The 8,160-nt window shown below is 43.1% G+C and overlaps 1 non-coding gene across 1 annotated transcript; it reads right to left on the bottom strand.

Annotated features, from left to right (window-relative positions):
- TRNAS-GGA lies at nucleotides 1,111-1,182 on the bottom strand. Its single transcript has one exon. It is a non-coding gene; the product is annotated as a tRNA-Ser (tRNA).

The raw sequence follows: 8,160 nt of genomic DNA, 5'->3' as shown, positions 1-8,160 counted from the left end.
CAACAGATTAGAGAAACTGGTTTTTCTCCCCATTTAAATGAAGATGGAACACAACCATATATTATTCACATTGTCTGTCCTGTCACAAGGGTAGTTAGTGACAATTGCCGCTCATAATTCTTTCTTTCATTCCTGCTAATAAATATCCATTCAGATGAGTCAGTGAGAGGAGGTGGGAAAGATTTTACGTGAATATGAATATTTATACAGAGGAACAATAAGATTCCTGCTTGATTTTGGAACTGCTGCTGCTACTGCTGCTAAGTCACTTCAGTCGTGTCCGACTCTGCGACCCCATAGACGGCAGCTCACCAGGCTCCGCCGTCCCTGGGATTCTCCAGGCAAGAACACTGGGGTGGGTTGCCATTTCCTTCTCCAATGCATGAAAGTGAAAAACTAGTTCTATTTAAAACATATCTTTTCCAAGTTGCCTTTGAATATTTAATATTAATGCTAAATTAATATATTAACAATATCATCAGCATATTAATTAAATGGATAATTTATCAAAAATATCAAAATATAATATTAATAAAATAGCAATGCCAATGATATAAAAGAAGAGAGATTTTATATAAAATTATTAAGCATAAAGTTAAAAGAGGCAACATGCCCATTCTGATATAATGAGTAAATGGTTTAGGTTTCCATCCTGTTTTGTTAGACCCAGAAACTGGATTCTAGTAAAAACTAAGGGTTATATAAGGGCTTCCCTGGTGGTTCAGTTGGTAAAGAATCCACCTGCAATGCGGGAGACCTGGGTTCAATATCTGGGTCAGGAAGAGTCCCCTGGAGAAGGGAAAGGCTACCCACCCCAGTGTTCTGGCCTGGAGAATTCCATGGACTGTATAGTCCATGGGGTCACAAAGAGTTAGACATGACTAGCAACCTTCACCTCACTTAGTTATATGAAAAAGAGTATCTTAGAAATCTTCATCAATCCAGTAAAAGACCAGATCTGCCTGCCTCAAAATGTAATTGACCTACTTAAGTGAAGTCGCTCAGTTGTGTCCAACTCTTTGCGACCCCATGGACTAGTAGCTCCTCCCTCCATGGGATTCTCCAGGCAAGAGTACTGGAGTGGGTTGCCATTTCCTTCTCCAGGGGATCTTCCCTACCCAGGGATCGAACCTGGGTCTGCCGCATTCCAGGCAGACGCTTTAACCTCTGAGCCACCAGGGAAGCCCTACTCTATTTTACCACCATTTTTCAAATGTAAGTCTTACTCCAAGTCTTTTCTGCAAATTGAATGAGAATAAAACTTTTAGCCTTTAGCAAGCCATCTATTTATTTATGAAACACTTTCTGAGCACCTTCCATGTGACAGGTACCGTACTGGGGGCTGGAGACAGAGATGATTTAGTCATTCTCTCCACCCTCAGGGAACTGGGGGCTGTTTTGGTCAGATCAGTAAGGGAGATAATCGTAGCAGTAGCTAGCATTTATGGAATGCTTTGCTTTATACCAGGTGTGTGCCTGCGTGCTCTCGCTTCAGTACTATCTCACTCTTTGTGACCCCATGGACTGTAGCCCTCCAGGCTCCTCTGTGCATGGGATTCTCCAGTCAAGAATACTGGAGTGGGTTGCTCTCCCCTCCTGGAGAAGGTAATGGCACCCCACTCCAGTACTCTTACCTGGAAAATCCATGGACGGAGGAGCCTGGTAGGCTGCAGTCCATGGGGTTGCTAAGAGTCGGACACGACTGAGTGACTTCACTTTTACTTTTCACTTTCATGCATTGGAAAGGAAATGGCAACCCACTCCAGTGTTCTTGCCTGGAGAATCCCAGGGACGGGGGAGCCTGGTGGGCGGGCTGCCGTCTATGGGGTCGCACAGAGTCGGACACGACTGAAGCGACTTAGCAGCAGCAGCAGCCGTTCCCTCCTCCAGGGAATCTTCCTGACCACCTAGGGATCGAATCCACGTCTCCTGATTTGCAGGCAGCTTCTTTACCAACTGAGCCACTGGAGAAGCCCATGTACGAGGGAGGGTTCTAAAAACTTTATTGGTACTAGCTCTTTTAATGTATAGCAGTATACTTTTAGAGATAGATATCATTATCTCATTTCACAGATGTCGAGACTGAAGCAAAGAGGAACTTGCTTCATAAGGGTATAAGGGACAATAAGACATAGTGATAGGATTCAAATACAAGCAATTTGCCTTTGTTCTCAAACATTATGCACCGAGGATGATGGAGTCAGGTCAGGGGGCAGACTTTCAGAAATAAAATGGAGCTCAGACTGAACCTTAAAGACTGAGATGGAGTTAACTAGCAGAGGGATGAGGAAGAACATGGGAGGGCATCGTAGAGATCGAGGATATGAGTCAAGACAAGGCATGAAAGTGACACCCGGCACCCGTCCATCACGTCGGGGCCCCCATGCTGCCGCTGCTGCTGGGCAGGGTCCCAGGGAAACTGATGGAAAGCGGGAGGGAGATAGGGCTTAGCAGTGAGGCTGGGCCAAGTGTAGGACTTCATCAGGTGGGCCTTGCAGACCTCCTCAGGAGACCCAGGTCTTACCCTGTTCCTTACTGTTCCATTGCTAAGCTGTGTCCAACTCTGCGACCCCATGGACTGCAGAGTGCCAGCTTCCCTGTCCTTCACTATTTCCCAGAGTTTGTACAAACTCATGTCTATAGAGTCAGTGATGCTATCCAACCATCTCATCCCCTTTTTTGCCCCCTATTCTTCATACACAACTACGTTTTATGGGGCTTTTGTCTGTTTGTCTGTTCACATTGCCTTGACCCACATTGTTTTTTTGTTTATGCAACTTTATTGAAGAAAAATAAATCAATTGCAACCAGAGCTATTACTTGATTACTCACCCATTGACAACTTGGTCATTTATTCCGTGCTATCTTAAACAGTGTATTGGAAGATAGATTAAGTAATAACTCCAAGCCTCCTAACAATTCAAATGAAAATTGCAAAATATTGGAGGCTCTATTTTGGAATATAAAGGGTGTTTGACTTCCAATTTCCATTCTCTGTGGAACAAGAACAGGTCATTCTTTTATTATTGATATGGATAAAATACATCACATTTTCTGTTCTGCTGATGCTATGAATTCAATACCAGTTCTCCAGCCACATCAGTTATGAGCATAATGTATATCACTTAGCCTCAAATCTCTAACAGTGGAAGGCTTAAACACCCATAGAAGCTGCTAGAAAAATGCTGCTTCCTTGGACGTGACAACTCAGCATCCATCACCTTTCCTCTCAGATGAGTCTCCAACTTGTTAGAGCAGCGAGGAATGGTTTTAGTCTCATAAGCAAGTTAGAGTGAAGCCACTGGCCACATAATACGCATGCTCCTTTTTTTTTTTTTTAATTCTGAACCTTGGGCAACTGTTCTCTTCCAACTACTTTACAGTTTCTGAAGGCAGTTATTGTCCAAAGCTGGAAGGACTAAGTCTTCTCAGATGAGCATGTGGATGAATGGAAGGTGGTAAACAAAAAGCAAAATTAAAACGATGAGGTCAGATAGGGGAGCTGCCAAATAAGGGAAGCAAAAAAGGAACAGTATGAATTTATTCCAGCTATATGCAGGTTATTCTGACTTTAAGGCAGCATCACACGGTATATACATCTGAGTCCATTCCAGAGCTATTCTGCTGTACTCTGTCTGTTTTATAGATCTGTGCAATCTCTGGCAGTCACTCTGGGGTCGCCTGGGTTTGGATCACATGGCAGTGAACAGAGGGATAAAAGAACTTTAGAAATAGTTGAAGCTGAGACCACTGTGATGGTAGAATACCAAGACAAATGCTGCCATTACTGTTAATACTTGGAGGATAAATTCTTTACAAATTCTTGTCATAAATGCAACCTTCGGTGGTTTAAAGGGGTAGTTGTTGGAAAAAGAATCATCAAAAACAATACTCCAGCTTGATACGGGCTGCCATTTGGTCCCATGATTGTGGCTTTCCATGAAACGTATCATCCCCCACTGGACCTGCAGAACATTGTGCCGGAAGGTCACGGGTCAAATCACTAGGCTCCTTATTAATCCATTTCAGCGCCATAGTCTGTGCTTGTCGCCTGGCTCCTTGCTATCTCAGGGTGTGCTCAAGGTCCGGCCAAAACACTTCATTATCCCGGCGGCTCTGGAGGATGGTCTCTTGGTCTCACACCGGCTCTGCCAAACACAGGCCTCCCTCATGCTAGGGCCTCAGCCTCCTGCTCACGTGGCAGCTTGACCTGCAATTTATAAATTGAGTACATATCAAGTGACTTTCCTGGGGTGGGGCCTCAGTTTCCTCATCATGATTTAAGGAGTTTGGTTTAGATGACCACTTAGATCCCTTCTAGTTGAGCTTTAAATCCATTTATCTCATCTCTTTGGTCTCTTGTTTGTGTGATTAAGTTCTTCCTAAAGTTAAACTTTACCAAGCTTAGGAATCTCTCCCTCAGCTCAATATAGGAGCGAAGTTCGGTGAAACCCTAGGTAATTACAGTTTAAAGGAGTGATGCTCCTCATTACTCACTTCAGCATGGAAGCTGGTGGTGATGCTAAGCGGTGACACAGCAGTAGCAGAATTACACGTTAGATGTGCACGCGGGTAAAACCAAATTACATACCAGCGAGCCTCGGTGCTCATAAAATGTTCTTACTGTAGTGTGTGCTAATTCTTTGTTCTTCGGCTCTCCTGACTGCAGTGAACTCTGATCCCGGGACCATGCTTTGACTGGTCACCTGTTTTCTCAGTGGCCTCAGCCCCATTTCTTGTTCTGCCAAAATCATGTCTTGTAGCCAGGCCAGCGTTCCCCTCGCAGTCTGTTGTGCTCCCTTTTGACCGCACTCTCTTTGGGGCCCTTGTTGCAGAATCCATCTTGGATTCGCCCTATTTCAAAGCTATCTTTTTCTATAGTCAATGGGCTTCGCTTCCCACCTCTCTTTAAACTTAAGTCTCATCTGTTTCATGTTCCTTGATACACTTGAAAGAAATTTCCACATGCCCAGAAATTTCCTGAAAACTACCTGTTTGCAAAAAACTTCTTGGTCATTTTTGCTTTAAGGTTTTGATTATACGTAGGAAGGAGGGATCCACCAGACTCGCAAGGCAGATGGTCTCACAGGGTGGATTTTTTCCTTCCCTTCTGCTCTCTTCTGCTCTCTCTCTCATCCCCTCCCCTTTGTCCCTTCCTTCTTTGCCCAGAAAGGATGCAAAACAGGTTTCGCAAAGGAATACAGCGTGACGAGAGCCAATCAAACTAGAATTTTGTGATTACGGAAATAAAGGGAGAAGTCAGGAATGGGGTTAAGTTGAAAACAAGTGGTACCAGGTCCTTCCTGTACATTTGTTAAAGGCAAGACACAGCTTGGCTCTAATCAGGAGCTAATGCCTAAGGGGAAAGCTGATCCACTGGACCCAGAGGACACGCGCAAGCGGCTCCAAGGTGAAGGGTGGCGTTTCTTCGGCTGAGAATTCAGAGGAATTTCTGCCATGAGTCCCCATGAAGGAGACCTGACCACGTACAGCGTTCGCAGTGGTATCTTTACAAAAAGCAGCCACACACAAAGTATTTCAAAGATCTGTACTTCGGGACTTGCATCATACCAAAACCAACTCACAAAAACCAACTTCAGAGGACGGCCCTGATGTGCTGTGCAGGGCTGGACTTCCCAAGCTGGGGAGCAGCCACTGTTCTGTGGCTCATTAGTTACAGGAAATGTTGGGGGACGGGGTACAAGCCAAAATAATTTGAATTGCAAACTCGCTTTGAAGATTGGAAATGCACATTAGAATATAAGGACTCTGGATAGTCCTTCAGTAAGGAAACGGTCTCAACTTTGTTTACCCACTTTCTCCCCAAACATGTTAAATGTGGAACTGGCTTTTATTTTTTCGTTGTGTTGTTTTTGTCTCCCAGCTCATTACTTGGGCCACTTTATTATGTTTAAGGAACAGATTAGAGGTTAATAAAATTAATTGGATGAATCAAACACAAATGTTTATCTTACTTTTTTAACACATTTTCTTACTTTCTTAATGTACTAGAAGTTACACTAGCTTCTAGACTGTTATAAAATCATGGTGGAAATTAAGTGAAATTGAATTAAATCTCACTAAGGAATTCAATGACATTTTACTTTGGGTCAGACAAAAAAGCTTTTCCTTGTCGAGTACAGGAAAATGTCCATTTTGATATTTTAAAAATGACTACTTAAAATACCGTTGACATCATTTTAACCATACTCCCTTATACCTTTTCAAATACACTGAATATTAATTTAGAAAAACTGCTGTTGGTTGAGGTTTTTTGAGCAATGGTTTTCTTTTAACTGAACTAGTGAATCATTTTAGGGATACACCATAATTAAACATAAAAGACAAACATTTCTTAGCTGTGTACCAGACACTTTCTAATCTCTAAGTGAAAATGAATAATTAACAATGCATTCTACCTTCGGTTAATTAAGGATATTTAAAGAAACACTGCTGCAAGCCTTCTGGCTCTATTATTAGGTGTACAAAATCCTCCGCAGGGCTATTTTTTCCCCAAGCAAACAAACATCAGTGAATGAAGCGCGTATGAGCTGCAAGTTCTCCCCCAAGTATCTTCCCGGCAGCGCTTTGCAGTAGGTGGTTCTTCCCCATTCTCGGTGCGTGCCCTTTTCGTTAGTTACACAGACTGGCTATTTTGGGATCACTGTTTATCTGAGGTATAAAGCCGATTCTAGCCTATCGTCATGTTTAGAACCCACATGACAATTAAATTCTCCTTCTGAGAAAATTACTAGACACAGAGAATAAATCCTCCTTTACTAGGCAGACTTTTCTGGTTAGGAGAAGTTCTTCACAGTGGGCATTTTTAAAGGGCTATGTATAATATAAGATAATATTTTATAGAGATAGATAGATAATAGTTGAAACTGATCAGTCTAGTGAGAGATATACAGTACTCCTCTTTTAAAAGTTATACACAGTACAACATATCACAACTGGAAGGGTCTTACCCCATAATTTTACAGTTTCTGAGACTGAGAGTTAGAGATGGGAAGGGATTTTCCCACGGTCACATACAAGTTACTGGAAAAAATTCGAACACATCCCGGAGGTTCTAATTCCTAGTTTTTCTCATAACAACATGCTGATAGTTCACAGAAATCTTTATAGAGAAGTCACATATTCTTTTCTCTTGATCGAATAGATTTATAAAAGCATGAGGTCATGGAGTTCATAAGTGTTTATTAAGCACTGACTATATTTGTAAATAACATGGTAGCTACACCCTGAGTCAGAATCTCCTAAAATGTGAAGAGATGCTGGTGCTTGGGGAAGCCCACCCACACTCAGGACACTTAGTGGACAGAGAAAAGGCAGACAGGTGTCACCGTCACACTGCCAGTCCTTGTCCTCTTATTCTCTGACGCCCACCCCCGTCTATACGCTGGTGACACTGAAGTACACATCTCTAGTCCGGATCTCCGTCCCGGAGTCTATTATCAGCAATCCAGAGGAAATAGGACATCTCTTAACTTCTTCAAGGTCTTAAGCTTAACATGGTGAGATCTGAGCTCGTCATCTTCAGCCCTGAATTTCTCTAGGAGTGCCCTCACCAACTCTTCCCAACCTGAAACTCTGGGCATCACCCTGAGTGCCTTCCTCTCCCCGCAACTTTCACTTCAAGTCAGTCACCAGTCTCGGAGCCGTTGCTTCCTCGGTTCTCTTTTGCACCCGTGACCTCTGCATCTGCCCTGCGGAGCTTTAGCTCAGATTCTCACCGTTTCCTGTGTCCCAACAGCCTCCTAATTTCCCACAAATTTTCTGCATCTCCTGTCACCCTCTGCCAGACCAGGAGCCAATCTTTTCTATTGTTTTGGCAACAGGAAATGTCCTGTTTCCTGTTGGGTTTCTATAAGGGTTCCTATAAGAACCCTTTCAAATTCCGTCTAATCTAGTAGTAACCACAGACCTCTGCTTAGGAAACTGGCTGATGCTACAGGCAGGTTACTTGATGTAACCTGCTGTTTGAGTTCACTACTCTTAATACTCTTCCTGAGCCTTCTTTCTGTTTCATCATATACCACGGGAAAGAGGGAAGGGGAGCATGGCAGGTAGAGACTGGCCCTTCTGGACATGTAATCTAATAGGTTTTAATCATTTTCAAGAAACACATGAGTAATTTCATCACTTACTTAGGAA

This window comes from Capra hircus, chromosome 14, assembly GCF_001704415.2.
Source record: "Capra hircus breed San Clemente chromosome 14, ASM170441v1, whole genome shotgun sequence".
NCBI lineage: Eukaryota > Metazoa > Chordata > Mammalia > Artiodactyla > Bovidae > Capra > Capra hircus.
This window is presented reverse-complemented; position numbering and strand designations above follow the sequence as displayed.